Source organism: Ceratotherium simum, chromosome 14 (assembly GCF_057802395.1).
Source record: "Ceratotherium simum simum isolate JZ-2026a chromosome 14, ASM5780239v1, whole genome shotgun sequence".
Classification (NCBI taxonomy): domain Eukaryota; kingdom Metazoa; phylum Chordata; class Mammalia; order Perissodactyla; family Rhinocerotidae; genus Ceratotherium; species Ceratotherium simum.
In genome coordinates this window covers 48,553,952-48,571,766 of record NC_141913.1, presented here as the reverse complement: position 1 = coordinate 48,571,766, position 17,815 = coordinate 48,553,952, and positions in this window count along the sequence as shown.

Sequence of the window (17,815 nt, the reverse complement as noted above, 5' to 3'; positions counted from 1 at the left end):
AGGGAACCTAGTTAGTGCCTCTGCAAAGTGGAAATGATAATACCATATTTATTGGATGTTTTGCTATTTACAAATTGCTCTCCCGAATGCCATCTCATTCCATCCTCCTGGTAACCCTGTGAATTCAGCATTGTTGTCCATATTTAATTGATGAGGAATCTCAAGCTCACAGAGATTCACTAACACTCAGAGCTTCTCCTAGGAACCGATTGAACAGGGACTTTAATCCAATGACAAAGTCACCTTCTCAGAGAAGCCGTCTTTGACATCTGCCTCTCTCCAGCCCCCTCCCCCACCATGTAGACACACACACATACGCACACATGCACGCACATTTCTTTTTCCAATAGAAATACAATCCCCTCCTTTGTGCTCCCCTAGGACTTCCAAGATGCATAAAGAAATAATTAGAACACAATGTGTTGTCTCTACCACTAATCAAAAGCAACCTGAAGTCAGGAACCTTGTCTTCATCATTTTTGTATCCCCAAATTGAGCTTAGCGGGAGGCACTCAGAAAGCCCACCAGCACTCATTCTGCACACTTTCCAAAATGTGTCCCATTGACTTTACTGGGCTATTAGGATGAAATGACATAGTTGGCAGGTGCTTTTGAAATTTAAAAACACCGTGTAATGATATTATTATTATTATTGTTCAAAAGTAGATTCAGTAATAAATATAATAATTTTAGCCTTGACCTCTGGCTGATAAATTATATGGGTGAGAAAGCAGTTTGATAATTTTTATGTCAGTTACTGTTATTTAGGACATGGATGGATAACACTTGCTCAAATTATGATCATCTGGTTAATAGTAGTACTAAACGGGCCCATTAAGCAAGAAGGTATTAGTCTGGGAAAGATGAGTGAATGTGTGTGTGCGTGTATGCATGTGTGCAATCTTTCCGCAGTTTAAGAGTGTTTTCTGTGAATGAGCAGCTTTAGATGCTAGTATAACCATATTTCTCTAAGGAAAGGATCTGCTTTCCTCCTGTGGGATGATCTTTATTAAGAGCCCCCAAGGTCATAGTGTTAACCACAGAGCTGGGGCTTCTGACTCTGGTTCAGTGTTCTTTTCACTACCCCACACTGACCCTTATTGGCAGCCCCTGCTCATATGGTGTGGTTTATGGTTTTACAGTTGAGATGAGTGATAAGCAGCTCGATACTTCGTTATAATTAGTCTCCTGAGTCAGCTAATATCCTTCTAATGCAATTTCATGATCTGTATCAGTCAGCATATCCATTCAAGAAATTTTTGGATTTGTAATGATAATTACTTAGTAGAACTGATGACAATGACACACTAAAAACACTTTCATGGCTTCATAGCTGGTCTTACCATAAGTATTCATTACAGAACAGTGTTTTGGTGAAAAACATACTCACACGCACCTTCACAAAATCAGGAATTCCTGTTAGTCTACAGGTTCTTTATTTTCTGTAGCATTGATGTACAAGTCAGATAATATTTCTAGACTGATTTTACAAAGGCCATTTGCAGTTCTGTGTTACCTTACTTTTGTTTTGTGTAACATGTACGTTCCTTCCGTCCTCTGAATTTGTGGGTTACTCAGTGACTTCCAGTCATTCTCAGAAGAAATCGCTTCCCTCACAGTTTATGTCTGTCAATTCCTGTCTGTTTCACTGTGTTTGTGACTATGATAGAGAAAAATGCACCCACCACTATCACCTCCAAGGAGAACTTGCCGTAGAAACATTCAGTGCTTGTGACAACATTCTGGAAGTTGACACTGCTCATCCGTTTGGTTGAATCTGACAAACTTGAATACAGTATCCTTGCTATGGGCAAGGTGCCCTGCTAGTTATTGTAGATGTTTCAAAGAGAAGTAAAACCAGTGACTGCTCTCAAGGAGTTTATAATCTTGGAGAGGGGCCTTGATGTTTAGCAAAATAAAAGATCTAAGGCAGAAATGGATAGTTTCTATTAAAGGATCAAAAATGAAGTGCCGTGGGGACCCCGAGTAGAGAGAGATTATTTTCAGTGGAGAAGGGACAGGGGAACGTTCCAGGAAAGGAGTGGTGGTTGGTCTGGGTTCTATGAATGGATATTATTTGGATACGAGGGAAAGGGTAGAGTGCCCGTCAGTGGTCAGAGGTAGAGGCTGGGAAAGCACAGCCTGATTTTGAGGGACTGCTGTGATTGCAATCAGCCCAAGTACACATGACGTTAAAAAGAGATAAAACTAGAAAGGTAGGTGGAGCCCAGAGGGCCTGGGATACCATGTGGAGAAATGTATGTGTTATTCCATAGGCAATGAAGAAGGTGTTGCTTTTGAGCCAGAGAGTGACACAACTACAGCTGTGTTTATATTTGAATGTGGAACGTTTTGGAGGTGGGAGACTGAAGGGATGGGGACCAGCTGGGAGACTTGCAGTAGCTGAAGCAAGATGTGATAATGGCCTGAAACAGAAATGTGGCAGCAGGACCAGAAAGGGGAGTAGAGATAGAAAAGTATCATAGTGTGTGTGTCAACATTACATTGACATGTTTTTTTTCTGCCTGTCCTGGATGCTCCTGCTTCAACAACCCTCTCTCTTTCTCTCTCTCTCTCACACCCACACACGCATGCACGCACAAAAGTACACACACACAGAGGCCCACACCACATGCACACAAGTATGCACACATGCATATAGACGTACACGCTTGCGTATGCACACACACGCACGCACGTGTACATGTGCAGTATACGCACAGTGAGCTCCTCAAGAGCATGGTTTGCATTTCTTCTCTTCGTGTTTCAGCACCTAGCACAGTGCCAGGCATTTCGTTGGCGCTAGATAATTGTTTGCTGAATGGAAATAAAACCAATTGATGTGGGGCATCGAGAAAATGAGGACGTGCAAAATATTGATCCTGGCTAGTTTTGGAATTTGGTAGGCAAACTACAAAAATTCTCCTATGTCCCTTATTTAATTGGCATTGGAAAAAAGAGCATGTCTGGAGTTGATGACTTCTGATTATAGAAATGTCTGAGAAGGTGAAAAAATGTGGTGGAGCTGATGGTGGGCACAGCTGGGAAACCTCAGGGGGAGAAGGTATCTCCTCTCTGAAGTCTGCAAAAGCCTTCTCATGTGAACTTCAGGACATTTTATCAAGGTTTCCTTTTAATTATTTAGAAGATGTGGTGGACAGAATCATGGTCCCTCGAAGATGTCCACATCCTAATCCCCAGGACCTGTGACTATGTTAGATTACATGGCAAAGGGGAATTCAGGGTGCTAATCAGATGACATTCTAATAGGGGGACTATCCTGGATTATCCTGGTCAGCTCAATGTAATCACAAGGGTCCTTAAAAGTGGAAAAGGGAGACAGAAGAGGCAGAGGCAGAGTGATGCGATGTGGGGACTCTACTGGCCATTGCTGGCTTTCAAGATGGCGGAAGGGCCCATGAGCCCAGGCATGGGGGTAGCCTCTAGAAGCTGGAAAAGGCAAGGAAAACTTTCTGAGAGCCTCCAGAGGGGGACACAGCTCTGCTGATCCCTTGATCTTATCCCAGTGAGACACATGTCAGACTTCTGCCCTCCAGAATTATAAGATAATAAATTGGTGCTGTTTTAAGCCACTAAATGTGTGATAATTTGTTACAGCAGCAACAGAAAACTGATACAGAAAGATAATCAGCATGCTTACTAGTTTGGATTTATTATTATATATTAAAGTACATGATGCCCCAAACTACACGAGCTATGGCTGCGTAATGTCCTGGATTCAACTACAGAAATACGTTTTGTTATAAAATTCCAAATCTTGGTCTGAATATAATATACCCTACAGCTTCAGTGGTGTGAAGGTAGAGTGCATGTTCTTTGATTATGTCATACTGTGTGCAATCAGGAGGCCGACGATTTTAAAGTAAGCCTCCTCTGCAGTCCCTCAGACGGTACTCTTAGATAGGACACTAGCATCTCAAGAGTTGTGAAACGCAGCGTGAATGCACAAAAATAACAATGCACATTTATAATCTTGTTTGAGTCACCCAATTTGTGCTTTACTGAAACAAAACAACCATTTAAAATTTTCATCTTTATAGTTCACTTTCAAGTGGCATATCTTTTGGAAGAATGCATTAAAATGATTTCTTTTTGCTTTCACTTCATTTCATTTTCTTTCATCATTGTTATTTGCAGTACAGGTGGCATGTGAGATGATTTAATAATTCAAAAATGATAGTAATAATAGTATTAACTGTTGTATCTTCATATAAAAAATGTAAGTTGTCAGTAACCAAGTGGGAATTTCTGTGTTTTAGCGACATACAGATTTGGCCTATCATTTAGTTTTGATGCTTTATCAAAGAATAGAGTAAATGGCAGAAAAAATGTTTGAAATATCTTCGCTGTTAAACTTGCATGACACTCAGCATGGCGTATATGCATAATGATCACTCCTTATTCATAACAAATCCTTTTAAATCTGGGCAAGGTACATGTTATTTAAAATACGCTAATTTCTAAAATCGGCATAGACTACAAATTAATTTTTGAACACAAGCCTTTGGTAAGTAAGTCTTCATATGGATAGAGTTGCTGTGATTTTTGATATTCAACTACACCAAATGTTAAGAGAACATAAAGCAGCCTAAAAATAAAGTATAAAATAGGATGACTAATTTTATGTGGAGAAGTTTGCAGATGCAGGAAACTCAATTTGCAAGGCCTTTTGTAAGTATTTGTTATTCTTGACGTTATTCTGAAATCCTTATGCAACAAATAATTGCAAGAAACAGCTCTAAATATGCTTATAGATAACCTATTAAAGGCAAAGTTGTAGATGATTTAAATTAGAGGATTAGTGCTGTATAACAGTGGAAAGTTAATAGCCACTAATTACATATTTTTCTCTCATTGAAAAGCATTAAGAAAGTGAAAGCAGTGGAGTGTCGTGGCTAAGAGGGCTGCCCCTCGAGTCTCACCATCTGAGTTCGAATCTTGACTCGGCTACTCGCCAGTGATCTTGAGCAAGTTATTTAATCTTGCAGTGCCTGCATTTCCTCCTCTGTGAAGTGGGTATAAATAGTACTACGTACCCCACAGGGTTCTTATGACGATTATGACAATCGTTTAGCACCGTCTGGCACATTAAAGATTATCTACTATTATTAATAAAAGAGTTATAAACATCCATGTGTTTCTATACTTTTTAGTATTGTCTTTGTCAAGAAGGGAGACTGAAATGTTTTCTTCAGTATCATTTGTATCATTGTTAAAATATTAAAATAACAGAATTTTCGAAAATAAGGGATCTTAGAGACGGTCAAATCCAGCGCTCTCATTTTATTATTGAGAAAACAGATATACAGAGTCAAAAGAACTTGCCCAAAGTCACACCATTTTTCCTCTCCATGTGCATATAGGGTATTTCCCCTATTCGTGGGGATTCATGAACCAAATCAACTCTACAGAACCAATTAGTCTGATTTTTGCTCTTGCAAGGGGGAGCAAGCTTTGTCAGTGTGGGGTACACAGAGAAGAGAGGGACAAAAGAATGGAGATTGAAATGATTTTCACATGACGGCAGTGTGCACTGAGCCACCCCATTGAGAATATTTGGCAACGGCCTCCTTTTTCTTATACGAAAAGTGGTGGGATCGTGAATTTATCCCTGTTCCTACTCATCAAATGGACCTTAGGCAAGTTCTTCATTTTTTTTGCTTGCATTTTCTCATTTATAAATCTAGCATCTGATCAAACTAGCCTCCCAGTGTGGTCAGGAGCTCGAAACAGCTTCAGCTGTGAGAGAGGTACCAGCAAGAGGTTGCAGATGTTATTTCAATTGCAAAAATGGCCTAAGAAGTAGACGAAGGCAGTTAGAGCTGGGGGGAGCCGTCTGATTCCTACCACCTCTTGGGGTCAGGAATCTGCATGAGTACCCTGTTTTGGAACAGAGGATTTTGGATATGACTTTTTAGCCTTATTAGAGTCCATTACCATGGGAACTTGGAAGAGGAGAAGAGACAGCAAAATATTGATGAGCTGGGTGAGGGTGAGGGATAAGAGAATGAGGAGGAGAAAGGAAGGAAATGATTGCAATCCTAATGGCTGCTTTGTCTATTTTGTCTTTCATGTAGTTTATAGGTAGGAAGGCATAGAATAAATAGAGAAGTAAAGAAAATCTAGGAAATTTGTGAAAGAGGAAGAAAGCACCATAAACATGCTGTCAAAAGCATGTTTGTTGCGAGGATTCTTTTGACAGATATCGGGAACAGCTGTCCAACAAGAGATTATATGGCTGGGCACCCTGACTATCAATTCAGTTAGGATGTACCCAAGGGAAATATTATTCAATAAGCCAAATTTTTTGCCAGTAAGAGGTTTGATGTGCGCTTTAGATTAATAGAGAAAATGGGTTTATTTTGGAGATCACATAGGAGAAAAAGGGACTGGACTCAGAAGAAATTTGTTGTGATTTTACTTAGTGTGTTTAGGACTAAAAATTCTCACCATTCTTTCTGGAAATAAAACTGTGGGATTGAAGCCTTTGGGCCTTCTTTTGGAATGGTGATTTTTTGGAAAAGAAAAAGACGTTTTTGGGGAATATAGAACTATACCCCAGGGAAGATGGAGTTAAACCACATTCCAGGAATTTTTCACCTGAAGATCAAAGAAGGACTACAGTTTGTATATGACAGAGATGATGGTGTTGTTGATGATACCAACAGTAATAATAACTAGCATTTATTGCTTGTTTACTATGGGCCAGAGACTATATCTAGCATTTGCACACATGATATCATTTAAATTTCATCACCGCAATTTAAGGTGGCTACTATGATTATCCCCACAGATGAGGACAGTGATGCTTAGAGAGGTTAACTGATTTTACCAGAGCCCTAGGACAAACTGATTATAGGTGCAGCTTAAAAAATTATCCCAGTAAATATGCTGTTAGTGGAAGTCTTTCAGGTGTGAACAAGGGCACAGCAACGATCTCTTTCTGTAGATGGTGAAGAGTCTTTGGGAGGAGAAGGGCATCTCATGCAGCTGTCTGGGAGGGCAGTCTAGAATGAAACAGGGAAGGAAAGAGAGGGTGCCATCTGCCCTTATCGATGCAAGGGCACCACCCAGAGGTGGAAAGCGAGATAGTACGAGGGGCCACAGAAAATACAGGGAAAAAAAATACAGGGTTGATGGGGAGAGAAGAGAGTAGGGAAGGGCAGCGAACACCATAGAGATGAGCCAAAAGACCTATCAGCAACGGTGCCATTAAGAGAGCTCCTGCTGAACACAGGAGATGAGATTCGATCGTCTCAGAAAGGACAGGTCCACAGTGGAAGAAAGGAAAGGAGGGACCTTCAGCAGTCGTGAACTGGACAGACCCAAGACCATGAAAATGATTAATCTGTAGAACACGGGATCCTAAGCCCAGAGGTGAAAATAAAGAAGAGAAACAGGAGAAGCCCTGGAGTAAGTAGAAGAGGGAGCAAGCCTTGGGAACCTAAGAAGGGTCATCTACGCCTTTACGCAATGTGGAAGGCGAGGAGCTCGGGAAGGTAGGAAGCTGGTGAAGCTGGCTCCTGGAGGCAGTGTTCGGCAGGCAGCACCGGGCGAAGGTGTGGAACAAGGACCGCGTTCAGTACGGGCATTCCTGTGTGTTAAGAAATGAGATGTGTGGCTTTGTAATGCTTGTCAATAGGATTAAGTTATGATTAGGGCTGGGTTGGTTAGGTTTGGGGTTAGAGTTAGGTCAATGATTATTCTAAAGGTGTGTGAGGTGAAATGTGGGATGGAGGTTATATGACAATGAACTTTAACCAAGGAAGAAAAAGGTCAGATTTGTGAACGTATTGAATAAGGGACTGTATCTCAGGGGAAAAAAAGGGATAGACATGAAAATAAAGAGTGACCAATGGAGGTGAAGATTTAGTCCATGTGGGAATATAGATATATATATATAAGTATCTCTCTCTCACTCTTTCTGTTTCTCTCTACACATACCCACACCCACACCCACAATAATAGTAGTTAATGTTGACTGAGTGCCTGCAGTGCTCCAGGAACTGTTTTAAGAGAGTCGCAGGCACTAACTCACGTATTCCCCCCAACACCCTACAGGTGCTACTGTTACTATCCTTCATAAGAGTCAGGGCACCGAAGCCTGAGAGGTACAGCGATGTGCCCAAGGCTGCACAGGGAATGAGAGCGCTAAACAGGAATGTGAACCCCAGTGTCCTGATTCCAGAGCCTATGCCCTTTACCACTATGCTGTACAGCTTCTCAGTGCACACCTATGCACCTATTTACAGGCCAGAATATATTACCAACATGATTAATGACCCCTCAAAGTTGACAGATGGGTGTATAACAAAAAACGTAAATTGTGACTGCAAAGTGAGCAGAGGGCCTTTAGGTCCTATTTTACTCTTGGCTGCATTTGCAGGGGATTATATTAGTTATCAATAGCTGCACAACAAATTATCCCAAACTTAATGGCTTAAAACAACAAATATTTATTATTTTAGTTTCTGTGCGTCAGGAAGCCAGAAATGGCTTAGCTGGGTGGTTCTGGTTCAGAGTATCTCCTGAGGTGAGAGTTAAGCTATTGGCTGGGGGCGAGTCATCTCAAGGCTCGATTGGGGGAGAATCTGTTTCCAAGCTCACTCCTAGGGCTGCTGGCAGGCCTCGCTACATCACCATGTGGGCCCCTCCACAGGCTGCCTGACATGGCGACTGGCTTCCCTTTCCCTAAGACTGCCTGATGACGTGGCAGCTGGCTTCCCCTAGAGTGAGTGATTCAAGAACGAGATCTAGCAAGTGCCACTGATGGAAGTAGCAATCTTTTTATAACCTAACCTCCTTCGTTTTTGCTGTATTTTTATAGTTAGAAGCATGCTGCCAAATTGAGCACACGCTCAAGGCAGGGAATTACACAAGGGCTTGAACACCAGGAGGTGGGATCACTGGGGAACATCTTGGCCACCACCATGATCATGCCCCTTTTCTTAGTAATCACTCCTCTTTCTGTTTCTCCAACTCTGAGTTCCTCTTTTTCTCTTCCTGCATTAATGGTGTCCTTTTAGTCTCCTTTAATAACTTCTATTTTTCTGCCTACCCATTTGCTCTGTCTCTATATGTTTTCTTTTTTTTTTTTTTCCACCCTTTGTATGCTCCCTGGTCAATATCCTAAATGCCCATGGCATCAAACATATACTGACTCTGAAATTTTTTATCTCTGGCTCTGACCTCAGTCTTGAATCTCCAACTGAGTCACTGCCTGCTGGACTCCTTAGCCTGTTTTTCAGTCAGTCTGGCTAAAAAAAACAAATTCATTACCCACTCTTTCTCCTCCACTACTCATCTTTATTTCTGAAAATGGCACAGCTGTTCACCAAGTCATACAAGTCAGCAAGTGAAGAGACATCCCTGAAATGCTTTCCTCCCAGTCATCCTCAACACCCAGCCAGTCATTATGGTCTATCCATTCTAATTCCTAATAATTTCTTGAAGCTACACCCTCTTTTCTATTCTTACAACTGTTTATCCCAGTAAAGGTCCTGATCATCTCTTTCCTGGATTATTAAAATAGTCTTCCTAAAGGACTCCCTACCTACAATTCATCTCTCCTCAAGCCGGTTCTCTCCAAAAGGCAAATCTGATCAGGTTCCTCTTCTGGGTAAAACTGTATACTGGCTTCCCAACGCCTACAGAATGAAATCTGGAAGAGATACTGGTGTAGTAGAAGAAGTGTGGGCTATGGAATCAGACACAGCTGGGTTCAATACTGATGCCACCATTTATGAGTTGATTGAGGTTGGATACATTAAAAAAAAAAATCTTTGAGACTCAGTTTTCTTCATCCATAAAATGGGAATAATGCCTTTATTGCAAAGTTGTTAGGATTAAATGAGATAACATAAACTGCTGGGTTTTCCACAGATGGGGCTGTTGTTGCTAGGAGGCTGGCGGCATAATTAGCTTTATCTTTGTTAAGGCAGTTAGCACATGTAGTTCCCTATTTATATCATTCTCTCTACTCTTTGACTTTGAATGTGATTTTTTTTTCTGTTTGGAATGCCTTCTCCTGTCCACTTTCCCACTTGCTCTGTGGCTCACTGAATGGCAAACTTCCGCTCTTCCTTCAATACGTCATTTTCCTCTTCTCTTGGGACCTCTGATCACTTCTTACCGATGGAGACCCCTTGGATGTACCTCCATGGTGGGCCGTGCTTCATTGGATGCAATTGTTTCTTTGCACATCTAGCTCCACCGTAAATGTTGAAACTGTGAGTGTGGAGAGTAGGTCTCTTCAGCATCTGTATATTCCAAATAGCTATTAGACAAAAATAGTAAATAAATATCTTTTGGAAAACATTTTCTAATATCTGAATGAATACTGCTTCTTCCTTATAATTTTAAGGTAATAACCAAATTAATTTTTGAAATCTGGAAAATTTAGTTCAGGTCTATGGTAGAGGAATAAATTCACTTTAGAATATGTTGAAATTAAAAAATATAAGCAGAAACTCCACTTAAAAAGATCATGGAGTACATGATGATTGGCAAACAATAATGTACAACCAAAATTTCACAATGTTATAAACTATTAAGACATCAAAAAAAATTTTAAAAAACGATCATGGAAAGGTGGAGTATGTCTTAATTAAGCAAGACAGAATGCTTACAAGACACAGAACGAGACTTAAGGCTTTCAAAGAAGAAATTTCATTATATAGAAAAAAAATAAAGAAATCAGAGCATGAATAGCAGAAATCAAAGAACAAATTAAGGACGAAATTATATATAGGATGAAGTTGATGGAGAAAGAAAAGAAGTCAAGTAATGGCAAATTCATCTGATTTGCAGGAAGAAAAGGGGGCGCTTGGCTGGAGAGGAAAACAAATAGATTACATGTTGCTGAAAGAGATCATGTGAATAATGAAGTATTTTAAAGAACTGTTTCCAGAGCAGGAAGAGATGCACTCTGAGATTAAAGGATGTGTAGAAATAATGGAGGAAAGACCACAGGAGTAAAGCAGTTAGTGGCAAAGAAGGCTTCAACCTCGGAGACTGGGAAAGAGGTAGGTTCTCCGTGAGGGGAGGGTCAGCCGGACCTTGGTGTCCTGACTCGTCTTCCCTGAGGGGCGCTTGCTCTTTGAGATTCTGATCATCCCGCTGTTTTCACTGGTTAAACTCAACTCACTTCATAAAATCAAGCCCAGATTCTCCAGGCTTAGAGGACAGGAATAATTACCAAGAGAGAATAATCTGAGAGGGTCTGAGTGTGTAAAGATGTGTGTGTATTTGTGTGTGTGTGTAGGAGTGTTTCAAAGGAAGCCGGTTAATTTCCTGCTGTTGAAACAGTTCTACAAAGAACATTATTGATAGTATCTTTTGAGATATTTACTTGAAACTCAAAGTTAGCAATGTGATCAAGTTCTTAGGATGGCAAACAATTCTAACTTAGAGGGCTTCTTTCTGCATTTTTGAAGCTTGGGTGAACAAATGTTCAAAGTTCTTCATGACACATGGAACAGAAGTGAGATGACCAGAAGAGAGGAGGAGGAGAAGGCAGACATTAAAACTTGGTTTCATTGATATTTTCAACGTTGATTACAGAATTTGTGGGAGAATTCTGTCTACTGGAAAGCTTGGCAATATCTAAGAGTGTTAAACAGGCTTCTGAGGACTTCTACAGATCTTGTTTATGCGGCGGAAGACAGATGACTGATGTTGGTCTTAGGGAAAAAACAAGAGAAGGTGCCAAAGGAGGGAATTTTATTAGGTTTAGACTGAGAACAACTTTTGGATCCAGTAAACACAGTTTTTCTTTAAGATCAGTCAAGCTGTGGGTGCCAGCCAAGTTACTGTAATGTATGAAGAGTCTATACAGAAGTGAAAGGTATCCATCTTTACTCTCAATGCTGGAGAGGAAAAAAATGGCAGGAATAAGAGGTATGTCATAGCCCTTATCATATTGTGGATTTTAGATTTTTTCAGGGAGAAAACCAGGGAGATAACGAGTTATCTCATTTAAGGCAGGTAGATTGTAAAGATGGAAAAGAAACGTCAGGTAGCCTAAATTCCATATCAACATAAGCAGACAATGTCCCACTGGTAATAAGAAAAACAAGTCAGAATTTGAAACGTAAGAATTATGCTAGGACAACTGACTGTGTGATTCCCCAAACAAAAGGGAAAATCCTAAAAATGCAAGGAAATAGAAAGTATTGAAGACGCATTCAATGAGGGCAAGGACAGTACAAGTTTGGGAATGTAGTTTAGAATGATAGAAGAGGAAAAATTAAATAGAAATGGGAATAAAGATGTAGAAAAAATAAATATTGGACATTCACAAGGCATTATTAGAGAACACATACTTAATTTTGTTTGTCGAAAATTTTATGTTGAGCCCTGTGGGAAATCTGGGCAAATTTAATGACACATTTTGCTACAGGTTATAAGAAGTGGTGAGTTTTTGGGGCCGGCCTGGTGGCACAAGTGATTAAGTGCGTGCGCTCTGCTGCGGCGGCCCCGGGGTTCGCTGGTTCGGATCCCGGGCGTGCACTGACGCACCGCTTGTCAGGCCATGCTGTGGCGGTGTCCCATATAAAGTGGAGGAAGATGGGCATGGATGTTAGCCCAGGGCCAGTCTTCCTCAGCAAAAAGAGAAGGATTGGCAGATGTTAGCTCAGGGCCGATCTTCCTTCCAAAAAAAAAAAGAAGTGGTGAGTTTCTACTGGATTTTGTATGATTCTCAGTTGGGGGAGTGGAATGTGATAACTGAGGAGCAAGCTTCATGTGTTACCAGCCTGGTGGAAAGGAACATCTGCATGAGAAAAAATGTTTTGGAAAGCAGGAAGAGATAGGCGACTAGAGGGATGTGGCAAGGGAGACGATGGAATGGGAGATAAAGCCTGAATTTCTTATAGGGAAAACCAGCAAAGTTTCACAAAGGAATATCAAAAAAGATTTGTACTTATAAGACAGAAATTGAGGGATTTAGAGTGAGAACATTCAAATCATCCTTAAAAAGCTTCAGAAAATAGAAAAACTAGGGCAAAGTGTTGATGTCATATGCGATGTTTTATACTGCAGGTTTCTGCATAAAGCCACTGCAATAATGTTCCTGAGGAATCCCATTCACCAGGGAAAAGTGTCAGCAGGAAGTGACAACAGCATCTTGTCTCCCCAAATATCACACAGCCAAATATTTTTGGAGTCAAGCAGGCAAGATTATCAGGGAAAGAAGAGGCAAGCAGAAGGGACCAAAAGAAGTTTCTTTTTCAAGAGAAAGAGGATGAAAATGGTTTAAGGTGATAACATCTCTTTCATCTGGTATAGATTAAATGTAGGAGACTATGAGTGATTTATTGGACTCCCAAATTACTAGTAAGATGGATGAAACAAATAGAAAAAATAAGGTAAAACAAGTCATGATTTGAATGCAATGGAATTTGAGCATATTGAATTTGTAAGAAATTGATATGGCATATTTCTAGAAATATAGTTTTTGGAAAATATAAATCAGTAAATTGTATATGAATTGTTTTTATAATTTATTCAGCAATAGGAAATTAAGGGAGTCATTTAAATAAAAAACTTATAAACATGAGGAATCCTCTAATATTTGGAATTAATAGAATTCTAGTCATCCTGTATGCATCTCCACATGATGACTTAATCATAAGACTCATAATCATTTCTATGATTAGATATGCTTAAAAGTCAGGTTTTCTAACCACAATTTTAATTAGGCTGCTCTGAAGGCTCAGGTATGCTCTAGGATGCCTGGAGATGCAGCATGCCCTTCTGGAGACTCCAGGAAACCTGTCAAAGCTAGACATAAATAGAAAAAAATGAGTGACCATTTCTGAAACTCATACGGTATCTATGTCAAGCCAAAATAACAAACAACAACAAAATCCTGTCCACCAGTTATTACATTTCTACAACACCCAGACCAAGGTTGACTAACTTTTTTTTCCCCATCAGAATTGACCAAATCTTTAGGTATCATATAGAGAATACATTGGTCTTCACTTGGAAATGTGATCTAGTGGTGAGATTATGCCAAAAACAAACAAACAAAACACTGGAAAGTTTGTTCCTTAATTAATATAGTGAATAGTAATGTCGATTAAGAAAAAACACTGGGCTGCAGTTTGCATGGACTGTTAGAGGCGTAAGTAGTTGAAAACCAGAGCATCGCAGGAAGATACTGTCTCCAGGAGGACGGGCCTCGGGTGATATGAACACAAGTCCATTGGTACGTTGGTGACTTCTGATAGGCGTAGGGACAACTAGACAGCCTGCTCCACCGGGTGCCAGCGGGCATATGCACCCGCCGGCTGTTATCACTGGGCCAGCTCTTCTCTCCCGATCCTGCAGCCTGCGGAGCTCCAGGTCAGCAGGAGGTAGGACCAAGAGCTGCTGGAAGAGTCCTGGTGGTTGTTGGCCACACTGAGTCGCTCTGGTCTCAGAGCTGTTCAGCAATGGGGGGCGCCTCTTAACACACCAGCTGGTGGACTGCAGCTGAAACACGCGCTCAGCCTGCCAGGGCATTGTGTGTGGTCATCCGGAGAATGTGAAATCCAGCGACAGCACTTTCCTTCACCGTTAGTGTGAACAACAGGGCAGAGCCGTGGGGCCCTGGGAAGCATCTCCAGTCTCATCCACACCAGACCCTGCCATGCAGATTCCCTGTCACCAGCGGGTACCTATTTTGATTGGACTTTGTTACTTGGATTGTACTTCCTAGCATTGTTGGAAAAGGCCAAATCCTGTTTATTTTGTTTGTTTACTTTTTAAGAGAGAACTAGAAAGAAAGAAAAAGAAACTGGAAGAAAAACAGTCTTTTCAATAACCTGAAGCTCAATGTTGAAATACAAGGATGGTAGCAATAACTACAGAGCTTTGCAGAAAATCCAAATTTTCATATAATTCTTCCAAAAAGGGAATCATTCAAAATCCTTTTGTGTGTCTTTTCAGGATATAGGATTTGGGGTGTTCACACAAAAGAGTCACCGATCTTTAGGAATTAAGGATTACTGTGACAGGGACAGGAGAAACAACAAATAATGAATATGATTAAAATATTAGTTAATATTTTTTACTATATACCTTTGACATATTGCCAGTTGGTACATCTATCTTGCTGGTGAAGCAGATAGCGTCACTGCCTAGCAATGATTGCCCTACATTGCTCGTGTTCTCTCTCAGAGCACTAGGCAAGGATTTTTCATTAAATGCATCATTTACAGCTCGCTGCAGTGGTTCCACAAAGTCAATACATGTCCTTAACAGAAAGCAAAGAATGAAGCATGTGAAAGAAAAAGAGAGACAGAGGATGGGTCTGGCAACTGTCAGGAGCCCTGTGTGTGCATTCCACCCATCCCAGGTTCACTGCCAGCAGCTTTGATTGCAAGCAAAGAGAAAGGGCATGTGTCTGCCTAGCTATCTATCTGGATCTGGGTTCCCTCGGCGGTGGGGTTCTGGATCTGGGAGCAAAGTGGGAAATAGTGGGCAAGTACAATTGGGGCTAAATTAATAGACCAGCTGGGATATTCTTATCATATTTTAATATCCAAAGTACAAGGACTATTTTGCTGAAACAGAGTAAAATGACCATGAGTGACTTCTTTCCCAGCAACTATCAGAAGCTACCGAAAGGGGAAGCATGGTGAAGTTCCCTTCTCAATGGTAATTTGGACATCAATCCATGAAAATTTGTCATGGTTTAGGATGATATTTTATGAGAGAAGTTGCCTTAACTGGTCATAGATCTCTAAAATGATGATGAGTACACGTTAATAACTCAGGTGGTAATTCACTTATTTCACAAACAATTTCTGAATCCATACTGAATCCATGTGCCAGACACTGTGTGAGGTAAGAGGGATAAAAATGAATAAATAAGAAGAAATAGTACTTTCCTCGAGAAACTTAGGGTTGAGCTAGCAAGCTATCCTAAGGCTAAAGCCATGGGAAGAAGGCACTTGTCAAGAATCCCTGACAAATAACTGTATTAAGGTAAAAGTAGTTCTGTTTACAAGGCCATAATTATATTAGTAACACAGGAAATTGAATTCATCAAAAATTTTACATCTTCATACAAGGAAAAACTGACTTGTGATGATGATCATGATTATTTTGCTTTATATGGACTGGTCTATCTATAAACATAAAACCAACAGTTTTCTTCTATAAGGAATTTTAAATATTGTAATGATTTAAGTTCACTATGTTGTTAATATAGCAGGCTAAGTTCACATGTGTTAGAGGAGAAGAGAAACAAGTGTGATCAAGTCTGATTGTCCATAGACCTTGAGTAAATTCCTACTCTTTCAGTCTTTTCAATTTCTTTGCTTTGTTTGCTGCAGAATCTGTGCTTATGAAGGAATCGTGAATATGTCTAAAAGGAAAAAATACTTCCTAGGATACTTTATGCTTAGGGCAATTTTTCCCCTTTTTTCAATGGCTTTCGGTGGTTTAGAAAACAGTGTGAATGAACAAACCCATGGAGCGTTTATGGAGAAAGCAAGGACTCCAGGAGAGCATTACTTTAAAACAAAAATCCTTCACCCGCACAGACTTGCTTTTCAGACCTGGGTTCTAGCCCCAGTAGCCAAGATATCAGCGAATCTCTAGGAGAAATTGGGTTTCACAGGTGCCTTCAATGCCTTCTATTCCACCCTGGTTTCTGAGAATTTACTAGAAAGTGGAGGGAGCACTCTGGTGAGCAGCCCATCTAATCTGAAATAAAGAACAAAGGAGTCAGGATTTGCAGGAGGAATCTGGCCGCTGGCTGCTTTGTCTTTTTAGTTGGCTTCTTTGTTCTCTTTTGTGCTCACCGCCCCAGTTATGGTTAAAACAACCGGCTTTGAGCTGGTACACTTGCCGGCTTGGCATAAACCAACGCCGTTTAAATCTCTGCACTTGCTGAAGCAGATCCAAATGTTTTTTGTCAAAGAATTTCCCATTTGGACATGGATTTTTAGAGTCCCTTTTTTTCCTTCCCTTTTCTAGATTTTTTTTGGTTATAAATCTATTATTTTACCTGTTCCCTGCAGTCTTTGGTGGAAGATGAAATGACGGTGATTGAAGGTGGAGAGAAGGCAGTAGAGGCAGTAGAACTTAATTATTTTATAAAAGTCGTGGGAAATATAGTAGGGAGGATGGCATTTGTAGAGCTACTTAGAATAATTGTCTAATGTCTTCTGAGATTCAATTATGGCTTTTAGATTTTGTTTGTTTGTTATTTGGCTTAAACCATCCAATGCAGAATTTCATTTCTATGTTTTTTGAATATGAAATGCTCAAATCCACAGAAACATAGAACTGCTCTGCTGTCACTAAACTATGTATTTCTCATTTGGAAAACTTTCTAAGTTGACTATAAATAAATTAACTCTAGTTTTGAATAAAGGAAGATATTTTTTGTTGGTATTCTCAAGATGCCTATATGGTTTCAGAGTTTTAGTGACTATTTCTCAGGTAAAAATTTTACACCTGAAATGTTTTATTCACCAAAATTAGTTTTATCTTATCAAGTGAGGCATTTTAGCCATGATAACATTATGGAGTTTTCCTGCATTATTAAAACCTTTACATATTTCACACACATGCGAAGTTTAAAATGTAAAATATGGCATACAAATAATGGTAAGAACAAGAAGAACAGTGGCAGATTTATAACAGAAACTTATAGTTTGTTGAATGAGTTAATAAATGATAATGACTGACATTTTTCACATATTAAATATGTGACAGGCTTGGTGCTAAATATCTTTTTAAAGATAACTTTGAGATATAATTCACATATTTACAGTTCACCCATTTAAAGTGTACA